At 39.6% G+C, this 20,787-nt stretch overlaps 1 protein-coding gene across 1 annotated transcript in view; it reads right to left on the minus strand.

Annotated features, from left to right (window-relative positions):
• The window catches only part of ADGRV1 (adhesion G protein-coupled receptor V1), a 533,314-nt gene that overhangs the window by 63,538 nt on the left and 448,989 nt on the right, over positions 1–20,787 (minus strand). The gene's annotated exons all lie outside the window — the stretch shown is intronic.

Raw genomic sequence — 20,787 nt, forward strand, 5'->3', positions numbered from 1 at the left:
TGGCAACCCAGATCAGAAACTGCAAGGAAAGAAAGCCAGTCATAAATAACTCGGTATACTGCACAACAGACCCCAGGCTGCTTTTCCAGCAGTGCAACAATAACTAAGACATGATTTCAGATGGAAGAAACATATCCAGAGGTACATCTGGATTTTGTGGGCCTGAACTTTCATAAAATTTGGAAAGGCTTCTTTAAAAAATAAAAATTTCAAAAGCATAATTAGGTAGAAGATTTTGGAAGAGGTCCATGCGAGTAACAGGCCCTAAAATGTATGCCTCACCAGCTTTATGGTTAGCCTAAAGGAGGTACCTTTCACCTCTGGGGCCTAGAGTAACAATGACCAAAGGGAGAAGGGGTGTGAGAGTGGGTGATGGTGATGAAAGTGGGGAGGAGCATGTTGTTGTTTAAAAGCTACTATGAATTCCACTTGGCAAATTGAAAATTAATGTTCTTTTAATGAAAATCATTTAGTTACATATTTCCTAATCTGATACTTCACGTTTGGTGAAACACTAGTAACTTTTCTGTTGGCTATATAAGTCACTGCTTACTGAAGCAGGCATTTATAATAGGTAATGTTAGAAATATATGTTTAGGAGTGAATTAGTTAATAGAAAACAGAATCACTTCGATGTTCCTGATAAAAGGGAACCCTAAAAACACAGTATTGGACCCATGGAATAAGGGTATCTATATAAAGACTGTGCTATCCAGAATATACAAGGAACCCCTCGAAGTCAACAAAAAACAAACAACCCAATTCAAAAATGGGCAATGGACTTGAACAGACATTTCTCTCCCAAGAAGATATACAAATGGCCATTGAGCACAGGCAAAGATGACCAACATCACTAGTCACTAGGGAAATGCAAATCAAACCCACAATGAGATATTATTTGTACCTACTAGGATAGCTATTGTCAAAAAACGAGAAAGTTACAAATGTTGGCAAAGATGTGCTGAAATTGGAACCCTTGTGCCTTGCTGGTAAGAATGTAAAATGGTGCGGCTCCTGTGGAAAACGGTTTGGTGGTACCTCAAAAAGTTAAACATAGAATTACCACATAATCTAGAAATTTCACTTCTAGGTATATGCTCAAAATAATTAAAACCAGGGACTCGGAGACTTGTACATCAATGTTCGTGGCAGCATCATTCACAGTATCCCAAAGGTGGAAACAACCCAAAATGTCCCTCAACAGATGAAAGGATAAACAAAATACAATGTACACATACAATGGAATATTGCTCAGCCTTAAAAAGGAATGAAACTCTGACATATGCTACAACGTGGATAAACCTTGAAAACATTATGTTAAGTAAAATAAGCCAGACACAAAAGGACGAATATTGTATTATTCCACTTACATGAGGTGCCTAGAATAGGCAAATTCAGAGGCATTAAGTAGAATAGAGGTTACCAGGAGCTGGGAGGGGGAAAAGAGGGAGTTATTGCTTAATGGGTACAGAGTTTATGTTTGGGATGATGAAAAAGTTCTGAAAATAGATGGTGGTGATGGTTGCACAACACTGTGAATGCATTTCCTGCCACTGAATTGTACACTTAAAAATAGTTAAAATGGTAAATTTTATGTTATGCATATTTTACTACATGCTAAAAAAGACAGGCTTGTGTCAAGATGAAGTTCCACAATGAGGGAGAAAACAATCAATCCTCAAAGTACTTAAAATACTTACATTAGCAAGAGTCACTCATGTGATAAACAAAGTAATCTGAAAAGGTTTTAGTGAAAGAAATTACTTGTGGAAAGTATCAAAAAAAAAAAAAACAACAAAAACCCGATAAGTGGATTTGTTATTTAGTACTACTATCATTAGTAAAGTCTACTTATGGGAGTCAGTAGATTCCATTGAGAATACATTAGATCTCTTTACTTTTTAGTGGAAAATATGATTTCAATGAATTGCCATTTGTAAAGGAAGTATGGTTCTATATTATGTCTTTTCTTTGTAATTGCAGTCTTGGCTTTATTGCTATGCACCAGTGACAACAATAATGGCTTTATTATGGAAATCACACCTCATTTACATGAAGCTGAAATTTATTCTGTGTTTACAATCTTCTAAAGTACTTGTTTTAATTTTACCTCACTGACCTTCTGATTCTAACAATTTGGATGTGCTACTAAAACAAACTCATCAACGTAAAACAAGGAACACAACTGTGAAATAATGTGGATCTAAGATATTTATGGGTCTATTTCCAACAATAATCATGCATTATTTTTAAATTAGAAAAAAAAGGTAATCAAAAAAAGGCATCAAAAGGTCTTATTTCTAAAATATGGGCCTTTATTCTGAAATGAGCAGGTACTTGAAGGTCAAGAAGTTTCATTGATCTGATCCATTTCCTGGTGAGAAAATATTAAATGTGCTCTTGAGCTTTCTTAACAAGGGTTAATACACAATGTATAGTCACCCAACGGTATTCTCAGCAAATAAACCTAATGTTGTAGAAGAGAACAAGGCACATATTTCACAGAACTGCCAAATCAGTATTAGGGTACTGTGGCTGGAACAGATAACAACAAACTTATGGACTGGATTTGTAAATTGTTCAAAGAAACACTCCATACTTCATCTGGGTAGTTCGCATTCCTAACCTTTGGTCACTAGTCCCATACTTGGTTCTAGTTTTAGAGTTTCCTTCTTGCCTCAGTACTTCAACACGTTCCCAAAAGAGCTCTTGAGAACCATCTGGGCAACAGGGAACCCACTCTGAGTCCTGTGGCTCTGGTGTCCAGACACAGCTGCAAACGTTTGTTGCAGCAGGCTAGACTGTGTGTATGTCACCTGGATGATGTGCCAGGCTCTTCACTTTATTTAGCCATCCTTATCAAACTCATCATCTCTAGTGTCACCTTCTTTCAATGAGCATTTTAGGCCAACAATATCCAAATATGCATCTCCATCTCTCCCGAGTTCTAGACCTCCAGGTCTGGAGATCCTCAAAGCATCTCAAATTCAGTTCATTCAAAGCTAAATTTGCTATCCTTCCTCTCAAACGGTCTCTTCCTTCTGAGTACAGGTACCACCCTCCAAATGGATTTACCCCATGACTCATTTTTCCTCATACACTGCACCAAATGGCGGGGACGGGGAGAGAACCACGCACAGAAAGCAGTCAGCACAGAGCCTGATACAAAGCACGTGCTCAAAAAGCCTTACCTCCTGTCATCTTCACCCTCATCCCATCATCCTCACCCTCATCACCATCATGACTTTAGTCAAGTTAGAGAAACAGCATATGGCTATAGATAGCCCTCTCTTGCATCTTTAAAAGGCCAAAAAATCATGTAATAAACATGTTTAACTTTTTTGTAACTGGATTTCCCAAACTTATTTGGTGTTAGAACACTTATGTTTATCCCGATGTAATATGACGATCACATAGAGAGGAGGGTTGCTTTCAATGTGCAGACTCTAAGTTCCATCACATCCAAACTGTCACTGAAAACTTCCTGACCAACCTATTTAACATGGACCTCTCCGTATCCTCTATTCCCCTCTGTCTCTCTTTGATACTTTCTATTCTATTCTATTTTATTCTACTCTATTCTATTCTACTTTATTCTCTCCCATCCCCTCCCATCCCCTCCCATCCCATCCCGTTTCATCCCACTCCACTTTAAAATGCTGGCAATGAGACCCACCAATGTATTGTGACCCACAATGTGTAAAACTCTGCTCTCAAAGGTAATTTAAGTAGCTAGTAGGATATCTCAGACACAAGGTAGATAGAGTAAATGTAACTATCATGGGAGGCCTACAGCCACCATGTTCGGACATGGATTTACCCTGACCCTTCCTGCTATACGAAGGAGGCAAGCCTAATTTGGAGGGATCTGTACAGGTGACAGATTAGATCTGCAGGCAGAACAGAGAGTCAATACTGGCCTAGAGTATATTTTCCAGGGGTAAAGAGGAGGAATGTGAGCAAATTCTCAGAGGAGTCTCAAGACCGCTGGGACCCTAAATAGCGGTACTTTGTCAATGGCTGACTTGAGGCTCTCCTGGATGCTAAAGACAGTTGAGTGTCAGGCCTACTTTGAGGGTGATTTATTGGGATTGAAACAAAATGGCAAAAGCCTAGAATTATGGTCTTGCCTTGCAAAAACTATGTATAATTTTCAATTTGCAGGCTATAATTTTGAATCCAAGGAGAATAATCAACTTAGATGAGAACTACCCACACGGACCTTGCACGCACTGCTATTAGAGTAATACCATTTGAACCGTGTACTTCAAAGTTGCCAGAGAATATCCTACTGATGGGGATCAGATAGTTCTGTGATTCTTAAGGAAAAGGTGAAATGATCTGCTTTCTTCTTGTGAGGAAAAATGTCTTGAAACTATGGGAAGGAGAATTACCATTTGGTTTCATAGCCAACATAGTAATTTTCTACACACTTCAGAAATGTTTCATACAATCACATTATGACAAACGTTTTTAGAAGATCAGAGTTCTAAAACAACCATGAAGTCAGCCAACCAACAATCGAAGACTGGCTTAACTTAGCTTCCTAAGTACATTTCCAGTTAATTAGCCATTAAGGAGTTCAGAACAGTCATTTCCAGGCATGCTCAGGCACCTAAGAGCAATTCCCAACACACTCTGCTTTCGTAACACAATGAAAACACACAATGCATCTTTCAACCTGCTATATCTATATTTTAAGTCTTACTAGATGGTCCCATAATTTGGGGAATCAGGTTGCTATGTACTTGGCCATGACTGGCCAGTTATGTTTTAAAGATAGTTTGATAGTACATCACAGAGCAGTCATTACCATTTAATAGGCTCAAATTCAACACTGAAGTCTTGAATCAATTCTGACACAATGTCTCAGAAAAATTAACACTAAAAATAACTCTATATGTTCAAGAAAATATTTTTACAGTGTGTTAAGTATGTCAGTTCCCAGAACTGTTTCCTGGTAGAGACCCTCAATCTGGATAAATGCCAGCTGACCTCAACGCATTATTTCCTTTCTTTAGTTTGGCTCTGTAGCCCTCACATTACAAAACTGGAACACCAATTTAAAATTTGATTTTAATTTCCTTTGCCATGTCACTATCCTAAAAAGTCTAATTGAATGAGATCTTTCGGTTCCTCTCTGTCAACGTGATTAATTGCATCTCTTCTCCCAAAAGATATTCTGGTATCAGATTATCAGGGCATTGTCTTGTCTTAAAAATAATGTTATGTATTTCTCAAAAGCTTTGGGGATATTACTTACCCTCTGTTGTTAAATAACTACATCTGCAAATACAGAAAACTAGTACCAAACCCATATAGAGAGCTGTTTTCGGGAATATACAAGAACAGACCATAAAGTGGTATAATACCTGTGTTATATAAAAGCTTATTGTTAACCATTAAATAATGGCACAGTAACAGTTGTGCCAGGAAGGTCTATGCATATGGGAATGAACTAATATTTATTGCTTATTCTTACTAACAACCTTGGATCAAGCCCTTACAGAGAAAAGAAAGAGAAACCGTTGTGCTAAGAAAGAAAGGTAATCCCCCAGATTGAAAGGCATGTGTATGATCTAGGGAGAAGGAGGCTGTCCAAAAAAACATCTACATTGACAATATTTCTATATTAATGATCAAAGTAATTTTATCAAAGTGATTTGGACCCAATGATAAACTTAAAAATTTTCTTTCTGTATTTGTTTGTCAATGTCATGTGTAGACCTTAAAATCTGTAAGATTTTAATTCCAACTCTTTCTCCTCTTTCATGTGGAATTAAAATTGTTAATGGTTACACTGTTTCACAAGTGTCAGATGTTAGTAGCAAATATAAGGTAGATACTAGAGCTTATTTTTGCCTCAGGCTCAAAATTATGTTTCCACTCCTTCCTTCCTCCTTCCCTTCCTCCTTCCTCCCTCCCTTCCTTCCTTCCTTCCTTCCCCTCTTCCTCCCTCCCTCCCTTCCTTGCTTCCCAAGCCCCCAACATAGAGCCATTTTTACTATTCAATTCCATCTTTAATAGGTTAGACAGATCCTGCTGTATTTTTCATTTGTTTGTTTCTGTCCTGTTTTTTTTTTTTTAAACCAGGTGAAGTTTATTCTGTTACAAATTTTGTGAGCCACATTTGTAAAAAACAATTTTTTTTCATGGTGGCAAAGCAGCTTTACTATAACCATAGATTAAGTGTTTATTTGCAAAGACTCTGGCATTAGTGGGAAAATGATAGAGAGAGGGAGATCACCACACTTCTTGGAAACCATAAAATTAAATGAGTGTAAGTATCAACTATTGTTCATTTCAATTACTTGTTAATTTACAACCACATGGATTTATACTGTCTTTATAAAACTGCACAATAGAGCTTCAAATTGCTCTTCAATACTTTTAGTGTTTCCTACGACCCAATTTCTACTTCTTTCTTGAAGTTGATGTATCCTAATTATAAATCACATCATTTGCTTTCCTGAAGGTTATTTATACTAAGTTTTCTAATTTCCTTCTGTTAAATTCAATTAAAAGAAAAAGATCTGTTTTGAATATGGGCAGTCAGTCAAATAAACTTTTTTAAAAAGCACGCACTGGGACTTCACTGGTGGCCCAGTGGTTAAGAATCTGCCTGCCAATGCAGGGGACAAGGGTCCCAGCCCTGGTCTCGGAAGATCCCACATACTGCTGAGCAACTAAGCTCTGCCACAACTACTGAAGCCCGTGCGCCTAGGGCCCCTGCTCTGCAACAAAGAGAAGCCACCTCAATGAGAAGCCCGCGTACCACAGTGAAGAGTAGCCCCCGCTTGCTGCAACTAGAAAGCCTGCGTGCAGCAACAAGGACCCAACGCGCGCAAAAATAAATAAATATATAAATAAATAAATGAAAAATAAAAAGTATGCGCTGAGGTTGACTGAGTGGGATTTATTCATCAAAAGGCAGAATACTAGAGTGGTTATGAGCATGGACTCTGGAGCCAGATTACTTGAGGGCCATTTACTAGCTGTGTGACCTTGGTGAGTTACTTGACTGCTCTGATGCACAATTTCCTCATCTGTACAATGAGAATAACACTAGTACCTCCTAAATACAGAATACTGAATTCAGTTAGGATTTAATGGTTAAAATGCAGAATACTTAGAACAGTTTTATATAAACTTTGGCTATTGCTTATTATTCAAGAAATATATATTTATTTAAGATTCAAAAATGTATTTGATAAAATGTGACAGGTAAAAGGATGAATTACGTATGGGTCTTCTTTTAAATATTATATATATATATATAAAATATATATCCACTATAATAAAAGGTAGAAGATCAATATTAGAAAAGAGGGATAAAGTTATACAAAAATTCAGGGAAAGCAGCAGTTACTTACCATTGATGGTATCAGAGAGGCCACTGGCATTTCAACTGGGACTTAAAGATGAGCCACATTTGAACATGTGGACTTTGAACTCAAGGTAGTGGAAAGAGAGGCAAAAAGGCAAATGCATAAATTCGTGTAAAATATCCCTTTTGATTGGCGCGAAAGGTCCATGAAGGTAAATAGTGAGAAGAATATTTGTAGCGTGAGGTCATGAAGGGATCTTGAGGACCAGGTTAAGCAGTACAGAATTATTTTACAGGAAATGGAGAGACATTTAAAATTTCTGAGAAGATGTGTGGCCCAATCAAAACAGAAATTTCCTTAATCTCACAGGGAAGTAAACAGATTGGTGGAGAGAGTGCTGGCGGCAGGGATTCCAGTTAGGTAACTGTTGCAGTGCTCAACGTGAGACATACTGAAGGCCTGGGGCAGTGGCGGAGGAGGGACTCCCACAACGGAAAGAAGGGAATGGACACAAAAATATTATAGAGGATCTAAAGGTTAAGTACCCCCAAATCAGAAAACAGTAAGAAACTTTAAAAATTATACAGATATTGGGACTTCATCTCTGGAGGTTCCAATTCACTGAGCCTCTAGAGAGACTCATCAAACAATCATTTGTGAAAGTGTGATTTTGATGATCAGTTTTGACAGCTACTGACCTGAAAGTCTAGGAGTGTGGAGTAAAAGAAATTACACTGGCATCAAAATTAGGAAAATGAGAAAAGGATTAAGAGGAAGAAGAGAAGGAAGAGGGAGAAAGAGTAACACAGAGATCAGAGCAATTGGGGTAGGCAAGTTGTTGACAAGTTTTGTACTTCCTGAGGACAAGATATTATTCCCAGGAAGAGGACAGAAAAGAAGATGGGAAGGGGACCTTGAAGATGGCGGAAGAGTAAGACGCGGAGATCGCCTTCCTCCCCACGGATACACCAGAAATACATCCACACGTGGAACAACTCCTATAGAACTCCTACTGAAGGCTGGCAGAAGACCTCAGACCTCCCAAAAGGCAAGAAACTCCCCACGTAACTGGGTAGGGCAAAAGAAAAAACAGAGACAAAAGAATAAGGACGGCACCTGCACCAGTGGGAGGGAGCTGTGAAGGAGGAAAAGTTTCCACACACTAGGAAGCCCCTCCGCGGGCGGAGACTGCGGGAGGCAGAGGGGGGAGTTTCGGGACCGCGGAGTAGTGCACAGCGACGGGTGCGGAGGGCAAAGCGGGGAGATTCCTGCACAGACGATCGGTGCTGACCGGCACTCACCAGCCCGAGTGGCTTGTCTGCTCACCCGCCGGGGCGGGCGGGGCTGCGAGCTGAGGCTCGGGTTTTGGTTTTGGACGGAGCTCAGGGAGAGGACTGGGGTTGGCGGCTTGAACATAGCCTGAAGGGGTTAGTGCACCACGACTAGCCAGGAGGGAGTTCGGGGAAAAGCCTGCACCGGCCGAAGAGGCAAGAGACTTTTTCTTCCCTCTTTGTCTCCTGGTGCGCGAGGAGAGGGGTCTAAGAGCGCTGCTTAAAGGAACTCCAGAGACGGGCGCGAGCCGCGGCTAAAAGCACGAACCCCAGAGACGGGCGCGAGCCGCGGCTGAGGGCGCGAGCCCCCGAGACGGGCGCGAGCCGCGGCTGAAAGCGCAAACCCCAGAGACGGGCGCGAGCCGCGGCTGAGGGCGCAAGCCCCCGAGACGGGCGCAAGCCGCGGCTGAAAGCGCAAACCCCAGAGACGGGCGCGAGCCGCGGCTAAAACCGCGGACCCCAGAGACGGGCGGGAGACGCTAAGGCTGCTGCTGCCGCCACCAAGGGGCCTGTGTGCGAGCACAGGTCACTCTCCACACCCCTCTTCCGCGGAGCCTGTGCAGCCCGCCACTGCCAGGTTCCCGGGATCCAGGGACAACTTCCCCGGGACAGCGCAGGGCGGGCCTCAGGCTGGTGCAACGTCACGCCGGCCTCTGCCGCAACGTCACGCTGCCTCTGCCGCCGCAGGCCGGCCCCGCACGCAGTGCCCCTCCTTCCCCCATCCCCCAACCCCCGGCCTGAGTGAGCCGGAGGCCCCGAATCAGCGGCTCCTTTAACCCCGTCCTGTCTGAGCGAAAAAACAGACGCCCTCCAGCGACCTACACGCAGAGGCAGGGCCAAATCCAAAGCTGAGCTCCTGTGAGCTGTGAAAACAAAGAAGAGAAAGGGAAATCTCTCCCAGCAGCCACAGAAGCAGCGGATTAAAGCTCCACAATCAACTTGATATACCCTGCATCTGTGGAATACCTGAATAGACAAGGAATGATCCCAAATTGAAGAGGTGGAATTTAGGAGCGAGATCTATGATTTTTTTCCCTTTTCCTCTTTTTGTGAAGGTGTACGTGTATGCTCCTGTGTGACATCTAGTCTGTATACTCTAGCTTCCACCATTTGTCCTAGGGCTCTATCCGTCCATGACTTTTTTTTAAAAATTCTTTTTCTTAATAATTAAGTTTAATTGTAATAACTTTATTATACTTTACCTTCGTTCTTTCTTTCTTTCCTTCCTTCCCTCCCTCCTTTAGACAACGAATCACCCCAAATTGAGGAGGTGGTCTCAGGGAGCAGGATTTATGATTTTTCCCCCTTTACCTCTTTTTGTGAAGGTGTATGTGTATGCTTCTGTGTAAGATTTTCTCTGTATAGCTTTGCTTCCAACATTTGTCCTAAGGTTCTATCCGTCCCTTTTTTTTTTTCCTAAATATTTTTTAATTCAATAACTATATTATACTTTATTTTATTTTTACTGTATCATCTTTCTTTCTGTCTTTTTTTCCTTCTTTCCCTCCTTCCTTCCTTCCTCCCTCCCTCCCTCCCTCCCTCCTTTCTTTCCTTCTTTGCTTCTTTCTTCCTTCCTTCCTTTCCTCCTTTCCTTCTTTCTTTCCTCATACTTCTACTAATTCTCTCTACTTTTTCTCCCTTTTATTCTGAGCCGTGTGGATGAAAGGCTCTTGGTGCTCCAGCCAGGAGTCAGGGCTCTGCCTCTGAGGTAGGAGAGCCAACTTCAGGTAACTGGTCAACAAAAGACCTCCCAGCTCCACATAATATTAAACAGAGGAAATCTCCCAGAGACCTCCATCTTAACACCAGCACCCAGCTTCACTCAACGACCAGCAAGCCACAGTGCTGGACAACCTATGCCAAACAACTAGCAAAACAGGAACACAACCCCACCCATTAGCAGAGAGGCTGCCTAAAATCATAATAAGGCCACAGACACCCCAAAACACACCACCAGACGTGAACCTGCCCACTAGAGAGACAAGATCCAGCCTCATCCAGCACAACACAGGCACTAGTCCCCTCCACCAGGAAGCCTACACAACCCACTGAAACAACCTTAGCCACTGGAGACAGACATCAAAAACAACGGGAACTACGAACCTGCAGCCTGCAAAAAGGAGACCCCAAACACAGTAAGATAAGCAAAATGAGAAGACAGAAAAACACACAGCAGATGAAGGAGCAAGATAAAAACCCACCAGACCTAACAAATGAAGAGGAAATAGGCAATCTACCTGAAAAAGAATTCAGAATAATGATAGTAAGGATGATCCGAAATCTTGGAAGTAGAATGGACAAAATGCAAGAAACAGTTAACAAGGACCTACAAGAACTAAAGATGAAACAAGCAACGATGAACAATGCAATAAATGAAATTAAAATCACTCTAGATAGGATCAATAGCAGAATAACTGAGGCAGAAGAACGGATAAGTGACCTGGAAGATAAAGTAGTGGAAATAACTACTGCAGAGCAGAATAAAGAAAAAAGAATGAAAAGAACTGAGGACAGTCTCAGGGACCTCTGGGACAACATGAAACGCACCAACATTCGAATTATAGGGGTTCCAGAAGAAGAAGAAAGAAAGAAAGGGACTGAGAAAATATTTGAAGAGATTATAGTTGAAAACTTCCCTAATATGGGAAAGGAAATAGTTAATCAAGTCCAGGAAGCACAGAGGGTCCCATACAGGATAAATACAAGGAGAAACACGCCAAGACACATATTAATCAAACTGTCAAAAATTAAATACAAAGAAAGCATATTAAAAGCAGCAAGGGAAAAACAACAAATAACACACAAGGGAATCCCCATAAGGTTAACAGCGGATCTCTCAGCAGAAACCCTACAAGCCAGAAGGGAGTGGCAGGACATACTGAAAGTGATGAAGGAGAATAGCCTGAAACCAAGACTACTCTACCCAGCAAGGATCTCATTCACATTTGATGGAGAAATTAAAACCTTTACAGACAAGCAAAAGCTGAGAGAGTTCAGCACCACCAAACCAGCTTTACAACAAATGCTAAAGGAACTTCTCTAGACACGAAACACAAGAGAAGGAAATGACCTATAGTAGCGAACCCAAAACAATATATAAAATGGAAATAGGAACATACATATCGATAATTACCTTAAATGTAAATGGACTAAATGCTCCCACCAAAAGACACAGATTGGCTGAATGGATACAAAAACAAGACCCTTATATATGCTGTCTACAAGAGACCCACTTCAGAACTAGAGACACATACAGACTGAAAGTAAGGGGATGGAAAAAGATATTCCATGCAAATGGAAACCAAAAGAAAGCTGGAGTAGCAATTCTCATATCAGACAAAATAGACTTTAAAATAAGGACTATTAAAAGGGACAAAGAAGGACACTACATAATGATCAAGGGATCGATCCAAGAAGAAGATATAACAATTGTAAATATTTATGCACCCAACATAGGAGCACCTCAATACATAAGGCAAATACTAACAACCATAAAAGGGGAGATCAACAGTAACACATTCATAGTAGGGGACTTTAACACCCCACTTTCACCCATGGACAGATCATCCAAAATGAAAATAAATAAGGAAACACAAGCTTTAAATGATACATTAAACAAGATGGACTTAATTGATATTTATAGGACACTCCATCCAAAAACAACAGAATACACATTTTTCTCAAGTGCTCATGGAACATTCTCCAGGATAGATCATATCTTGGGTCACAAATCAAGCCTTGGTAAATTTAAGAAAACTGAAATTGTATCAAGTATCTTTTCCGACCACAACGCCATGAGACTAGATATCAATTACAGGAAAAGATCTGTAAAAAATACAAACACATGGAGGCTAAACAATACACTACTTAATAATGAAGTGATCACTGAAGAAATCAAAGAGGAAATAAAAAAATACCTAGAAACAAATGACAATGGAGACACAACGACCCAAAACCTATGGGATGCAGCAAAAGCAGTTCTAAGGGGGAAGTTTATAGCAATACAAGCCCACCTTAAGAAGCAGGAAACATCTCGAATAAACAACCTAACCTTGCACCTCAAGCAATTAGAGAAAGAAGAACAAAAAAACCCCAAAGCTAGCAGAAGGAAAGAAATCATAAAAATCAGATCAGAAATAAATGAAAAAGAAATGAAGGAAACAATAGCAAAGATCAATAAAACTAAAAGCTGGTTCTTTGAGAAGATAAACAAAATAGATAAACCACTAGCCAGACTCATCAAGAAAAAAAGGGAGAAGATTCAAATCAATAGAATTAGAAATGAAAAAGGAGAAGTAACAACTGACACTGCAGAAATAAAAAAAATCATGAGAGATTACTACAAGCAACTCTATGCCAATAAAATGGACAATCTGGAAGAAATGGACAAATTCTTAGAAATGCAGAACCTGCCAAGACTGAATCAGGAAGAAATAGAAAATATGAACAGACCAATCACAAGCACTGAAATTGAAACTGTGATTAAAAACCTTCCAACAAACAAAAGCCCAGGACCAGATGGCTTCACAGGTGAATTCTATCAAACGTTTAGAGAAGAGCTAACACCTATCTTTCTCAAACTCTTCCAAAATATAGCAGAGGGAGGAACACTCCCAAATTCCTTCTACGAAGCCACCATCACCTTGATACCAAAACCAGACAAGGATGTCACAAAGAAAGAAAACTACAGGCCAATATCACTGATGAACATAGATGCAAAAATCCTCAACAAAATACTAGCAAACAGAATCCAACAGCACATTAAAAGGATCATACACCATGATCAAGTGAGGTTTATTCCAGGAATGCAAGGATTCTTCAATATACGCAAATCTATCAATGTGATAAACTATATTAACAAATTGAAGGAGAAAAACCATATGATCATCTCAATAGATGCAGAGAAAGCTTTCGACAAAATTCAACACCCATTTATGATAAAAACCCTCCAGAAAGTAGGCATAGAGGGAACTTTCCTAAACATAATAAAAGCCATATATGACAAGCCCACAGCAAACATCATCCTCAATGGTGAAAAACTGAAAGCATTTCCACTAAGATCAGGAACAAGACAAGGTTGCCCACTCTCACCACTCTTATTCAACATAGTTTTGGAAGTTTTAGCCACAGCAATCAGAGAAGAAAAGGAAATAAAAGGAATCCAAATCGGAAAAGAAGAAGTAAAGCTGTCACTGTTTGCAGATGACATGATACTATACATAGAGAATCCTAAAGATGCTACCAGAAAACTACTAGAGCTAATCAATGAATTTGGTAAAGTAGCAGGATACAAAATTAATGCACAGAAATCTCTGGCATTCCTATATACTAATGATGAAAAATCTGAAAGTGAAATCAAGAAAACACTCCCATTTACCATTGCAACAAAAAGAATAAAATATCTAGGAATAAACCTACCTAAGGATACGAAAGACCTGTATGCAGAAAATTATAAGACACTGATGAAAGAAATTAAAGATGATACAAATAGATGGAGAGATATACCATGTTCTTGGATGGGAAGAATCAACATTGTGAAAATGACTCTACTACCCAAAGCAATCTACAGATTCAATGCAATCCCTATCAAACTACCACTGGCATTTTTCACAGAACTAGAACAAAAAATTTCGCAATTTGTATGGAAACACAAAAGACCCCGAATAGCCAAAGCAATCTTGAGAACGAAAAAAGGAGCTGGAGGAATAAGGCTCCCTGACTTCAGACTATATTACAAAGCAACAGTAATCAAGACAGTATGGTACTGGCACAAAAACAGAAAGACAGATCAGTGGAACAGGATAGAAAGCCCAGAGATAAACCCACGCACATATGGACACCTTATCTTTGATAAAGGAGGCAGGAATGTACAGTGGAGAAAGGACAGCCTCTTCAATAAATGGTGCTGGGAAAACTGGACAGGTACATGTAAAAGTATGAGATTAGATCACTCCCTAACACCATACACAAAAATAAGCTCAAAATGGATTAAAGACCTAAATGTAAGGCCAGAAACTATCAAACTCTTAGAAGAAAACATAGGAAGAACACTCTATGACATAAATCACAGCAAGATCCTTTCTGACCCACCTCCTAGAGTAATGGAAATAAAAACAAAAATAAACAAATGGGACCTAATGAAACTTCAAAGCTTTTGCACAGCAAAGGAAACCATAACCAAGACCAAAAGACAACCCTCAGAATGGGAGAAAACATTTGCAAATGAAGCAACTGACAAAGGATTAATCTCCAAAATTTACAAGCAGCTCATGCAGCTCAATAACAAAAAAACAAACAACCCCATCCAAAAATGGGCAGAAGACCTAAATAGACATTTCTCCAAAGAAGATATACAGAATGCCAACAAACACATGAAAGAATGCTCAACATCATTAATCATTAGAGAAATGCAAATCAAAACTACAATGAGATATCATCTCACACCAGTCAGAATGGCCATCATCAAAAAATCAAGAAACAATAAATGCTGGAGAGGGTGTGGAGAAAAGGGGACACTCTTGCACTGCTGGTGGGAATGTGAATTGGTTCAGCCACTGTGGAGAACAGTATGGAGGTTCCTTAAAAAACTACAAATAGAATTACCATATGACCCAGCAATCCCACTACTTGGCATATACCCTGAGAAAACCAAAATTCAAAGAGAGTCATGTACCAAAATGTTCATTGCAGCTCTATTTACAATAGCCAGGACATGGAAACAACCTAAGCGCCCATCATCGGATGAATGGATAAAGAAGATGTGGCACATATACACAATGGAATATTACTCAGCCTTAAAAAGAAATGAAATTGAGCTATTTGTAATGAGATGGATAGACCTAGAATCTGTCATACAGAGTGAAGTAAGTCAGAAAGAAAAAGACAAATACCGTATGCTAACACATATATATGGAATTTAAGGGAAAAAAATGTCATGAAGAACCTAGGGGTAAGATAGGAATAAAGACGCAGACCTACTGGAGAACGGACTTAAGGATATGGGGAGGGGGAAGGGTGAGTTTTGACAGGGCGAGAGAGAGTCATGGACATATACACACTAACAAACGTAGTAAGGTAGATAGCTGGGGGGAAGCAGCCGCAAGGCACAGGGATATTAGCTCGGTGCTTTGTGACAGCCTGGAAGGGTGGGATGGGGAGAGTGGGAGGGAGGGAGACGCAAGAGGGAAGACATATGGGAACATATGTATATGTATAGCTGATTCACTTTGTTGTAAAGCAGAAACTAACACACCATTGTAAAGCAATTATACCCCAATAAAGATGTTTAAAAAAAAAAAAAAAAAAAAAAAAGAAGATGGGAAGACAAGTTGAGCTCAAGTTGACAGATTTGAAAATAACTACTGTGATGTGAAAAAGGCAAAGGCAATCCCTGGAAAACACATACACTCCAGAGTTATGAGTCACAAAAAGAGTGAGTCATGGCCTGGGATTTAACAGGAAAATAAAAAAGAAGAGAGCATCATGAAAACCAAGGGAGATAGACTATTCAAGGAAAGGAAGTTATCGATTTATGCAGACGAGTTTAAGGATAAGGACATGAGAAAAGTGGTCAGTAGATTTGGTGTCCAAGGTTATAGGTGATGAATGGAAGAGAATAAGCAAGATGCTCTCAAGGCTTAGCAGTGAACATAAGGTGATGAGTATAGATAGCTCATGACGACTACTCTACAAGAAGTTCGTTGGTGAAGGAGACAGGCAAGGAGGTAACTTGATAAAGCAGCAGCATTATGAGTAAGTTCTTTCAGGCACTGAAAAGTGACGCATGTTTTTAGATGGAGAGGAAAGACCCAGAATAGAGAGATGTTTAAGATGTAAGGCAATTGTGGAAAATTTAATGAAACAAGTTCCAAAAAAGGAAAAAGAGATGGAGAGCACAATTGGGAGGGTTGGCTTTGGTGAGAATGAGTTATTTACTCCCTTCCTAAAATGGAAGGAAAAATGGCAAAGAAGGGAGAAAAAAAAAAAAAGAATTGATCAGATAATATAAGGAAAGTTGAGTGAGAGATCATCAGGTTGTTTTCACATCTTATATAGAGAGTGAGAATAGAAGGTATTAAGCATAAGACTTACGGGCAATCTGTTTCAAAGATTACCAAAGAATCAATTAAAAATAATCCAAAGGATTACTGAGAAGCAGAGATGGCTCAGCTAAGATTACTTAGACTAAATTTGTATCTATTACGGAGTAGCATTAATTGGCTGGTAAAAAGAAGAGAAGTACGTGACATAGACTGGAATGGTGATTGGCAGAATTGCTTAAAGAGAGAGCCAAGTTGGTGAGGAAATCAAGGGAGCTAATGAAAATATCCTTGGATGTTCAATCACAAGGTCAAAGAGAGGGAGGTCACAGTGAAGATGAAGACCAGTAGGAGTGAGGAACTGGGAGAGGAGGGCAGGGAGAGATATGAAGAGGGAAACGTTGACCCAGGAAGGGAGGATATCATGAGAAATGGTAATCATGGTAATATCAATAGGAAAAGGGTGATGTAAGCAAAATGCAAAAATTTTAAAATAGGAAAAGTTATTAAGCAGGGACATCATGACCTTGAAGTAAGTGCAAGATGGAACAAAAATATTTTGACATCCTGTTAGTTGGAAGGAGTAGCCTCTTACTAGTTGTAAGGAAAGTGATTGGTTTACGAGACCATCATTTTGGTTATGAGAAGGCAACTGAGTCATTTTATAAAAGGATCAGATCAAGTTTGTTACTGCCTTTCTGGCCCAACGAAATTCAAACTTCACCTTTGATATGGATGCCCTTTTCTTCCAAAAGGAAACAACTTATTATAAAGATGTCCTTTTTCACTATTCAACTTTCTGAGTTTTATAATGCATAAACTATTAAGTATACCATTGTGATCACAGGTGTGCCAACTATACATTTTTAAAGAAATTTATGATGCAATAGCTGATTCCCCAGATTACTTGTCCCCACTGCCTATTTCCCTAGACCTATCAACGCTATTTCCCTTTATTTCTGGATCTTCTCTTTAATTCTGTACCAGTTGATTTATTAAAGTGTGATCAAACAAACTATTATTTTGTGGCTATGTATTCTTTAAAGAATTGTATAGGCACTCAGTAATTGAAAGTATCTCTAAATAATGAGAATGGTAATAAATAATACATGAAAAAAGTTGCAAATCACAAATGGAATTTACACCTTAGAACTTGGGATTTGCCTGATTACAGAGAACCATGGAGTATCACAAGATCACAATGTTGACACCAACTGAGGTGGCTCACAGACCAGGTTGAGTGGGAATATAGTGTTTTCAATATCATAAATATTCCAAGATAAAACAGGCTTGAAAAACTCATTTTTCTACTCTTCAGTAGAGTTTTATATACATTCTTCGGCAATGGTCTAAATACAAATTTGAGAGACATGTTAAAAAAATCAGAAATTGTATTTTCATTAGCTAAGAGCGGAATGGAAGACTTCAGTCACCCGTTAAAAAACTGAATGTGCTCTTAGATCAAAGCAATAAATATGAATAACTGTTTCATGTAATTTTCAAAAGAGTAGAAAGTAATGCCTCACTGTAATTTTTCCAAGATAACTAAAAAAAGGATTTAAGGGGGGAAAAGTCCTTTGAAAGAGTGGAGTATGCCAGGAAAGTTAAAATGTAAACTTTTAATTAACTTGGGAAAAAACTGCCAAGGAAATATTTGGGAAACTCAGCCTATGCATAAAAATTATAAACAATGGGGAAAGTTTCACTGACCCTCTGGGTCAAGCTGAGGCATGGCAATGGTATTCGCATGGCAATGGTAAGCCTATGTCAATAAGAGATGAAGGGCAAAGAGTTTGCAGTGAATCTGAGCAGCAATGCCACTGTGATGCTCTTAGACACTGGCTTTAAATGTATATCATACTGACCACATCTTCCACTAACATTCTACTGAAGCCTATTCATGATGGGTATCAAGAAATTAATTTCAATTCCATTCCTTCTCCTCCCCAACCACCATAAATGATGAACTCAGCAAGTGAGAGTGAATTCAGTTATGTTGTTTAAGTCCAGACTTATCAGACATCATGTCACTTTTAGGCAACAGCACTAGTTCAGTATGGCTGTGCATATGGAGAGTTTATGCAGGGAAGTATTGGAATTTTCCTTTTATCCTACAGTTTAAGGATTGCTATTGTCTTTTGTTTGTTTTTCTGCCACGCCTCACAGCATGTGGGATCCTCTTTCCCTGACCCACGAGGGATTGAACATGTGTCCCTTGCATTGGAAGCACAGAGTTCTAACCGCTGGACGGCCAGAGAAGTCCCTAAGGATCGCTACTGGATGAATTAATGATGTGATCAATTTCACCTTTTAGATGTTCAATGTGGAATGGGGACAGACAAGAATCAAGGAATATCAGTTTAAGAGAGTTGTGAGATGATGGAGGATATAACCCAGGTGCTATGAACTGAATTGAGCGCCTCCCCCACCAAATTCATATGTTGAAGCCCCACCCCTCAATGTGATGGTATTTGGAAATAGGGACTTAAGGAGTTAAGTCGTGAGGGTACAGCCCTCATGGTGGGATTAGTGTCCTTGTAAGGAGAGACATGAGACATTTCTCTTTCTCCCTTTCTCTTCCTCATTCTCTTTCTCTCCCTCTCTCCCCCACGTAAGAACATAGCAAGAAGATGATTGTCTGCAAGCCAGGAAGAGGGCCCTCATCGGGAACTGAATTGGCCAGCACCCAGATTATGGGACTTCTCAGCCTCCAGAACTGTGAGGTATATATTTTAATTGTTTAAACCACCCAGTCTATGGCATTTTGTTATGGCAGCTCGAGCTGATTAATACATCAGGCATGATCATGAAGAAAGGAAGAGAGAGGCATATCTGAGAGACATTTAGTAAGTATACAGGACAAAGTCTGAGTATATTCTGCACCAATTACATATTGAAAGAGTTGTTATGCTAACAAAAATACCAAAGCCTACTGACTGCTTACTATGTTTCAGAGAGTGTGCTAAAGACTTTATATGAATTGACATTTAATACTTTAATCCTTCAAACAGTGCTATAAAGTTATATATTATTATCATGCCTGCACTACATATGAGAATAGTGAGGAAAACTAGGCATGTTTCAGTACCATAAAGAGAGGGGGCAGTCTTTCTTGGAAATAAGAAGATGAAGAAATAATTTGCTAGCCTGGATCACTTCAAATTCTCTCTCAGGAATAAAATCGAACAATTCCTTTTATGGAATTAGAGCTCTCTAGGTCTAATTTAATGTTTACATGTTATGTTTCTCAATGAAAGTTTTGATAAAAAAATGGTAAACTGTGAAGCACTGGTGTTGGCCAGAGTCACCTGTGGTTCTAATCCAACTGCACAATTGAACGGCTTTGCAAATCTGGACACCTTCCTAAGCCTCTCATTTCCTTCATTTTCTTGTCTCACTATAGGAACAGAAATGCCTGTTTCACAAGATTCTTGTAAAAATTGAGATAATATATACGAAATGCTTAGCCCGGTGTCTGGCATACGGTGACTGGTAGCGGTGATGAGGATAATGATGATCGCCACCAGGGCCCAAGTCCTTTCACAGCTGCCACTTACATGTCTACTACTCTCTCTCCCAAACCTACCACATCCATGCTCTATGCCCGCTGCCCACCTAGAAAACAAATGTAAATTGAATTTAACAGTTTAGTACTGAAATAGCCTAAATAGAGAACCATCCTTGTCTCATCAGTTTTAACAGACTAGGTAAGAAGCAGTCACTGAGGTATAGACATTCAGGAAACTTGAGTTTTAGAAAGACCCAGCTCTGCCACAAATTACTAGTCCATTTTCTTCATTGGTTACGTGTGTAAATCAGGAGTTCAGACAGAAATTCAAGCTTTCTTTCAACTCTCTGATTTTAGTTTTTACTTTTTACCTTGACGTTCCAAACCTTAGGAAACTAATTCCTGATGCTATTGTTCTAGGAGTTTTTAATGAGCAATATCAAATCCCCAATTTTTTCAAAAACAATAATGAAAAAAACCAGCACACACTGAATGACTACACATCATCTTTCAGGCTCAAAGATTTCTGATTTGAATCTTTGAAGACTGAGGTCATAGATATAATTCTAAGCAGAGGATGA

Source organism: Phocoena sinus, chromosome 3 (assembly GCF_008692025.1).
Source record: "Phocoena sinus isolate mPhoSin1 chromosome 3, mPhoSin1.pri, whole genome shotgun sequence".
Taxonomy (NCBI): domain Eukaryota; kingdom Metazoa; phylum Chordata; class Mammalia; order Artiodactyla; family Phocoenidae; genus Phocoena; species Phocoena sinus.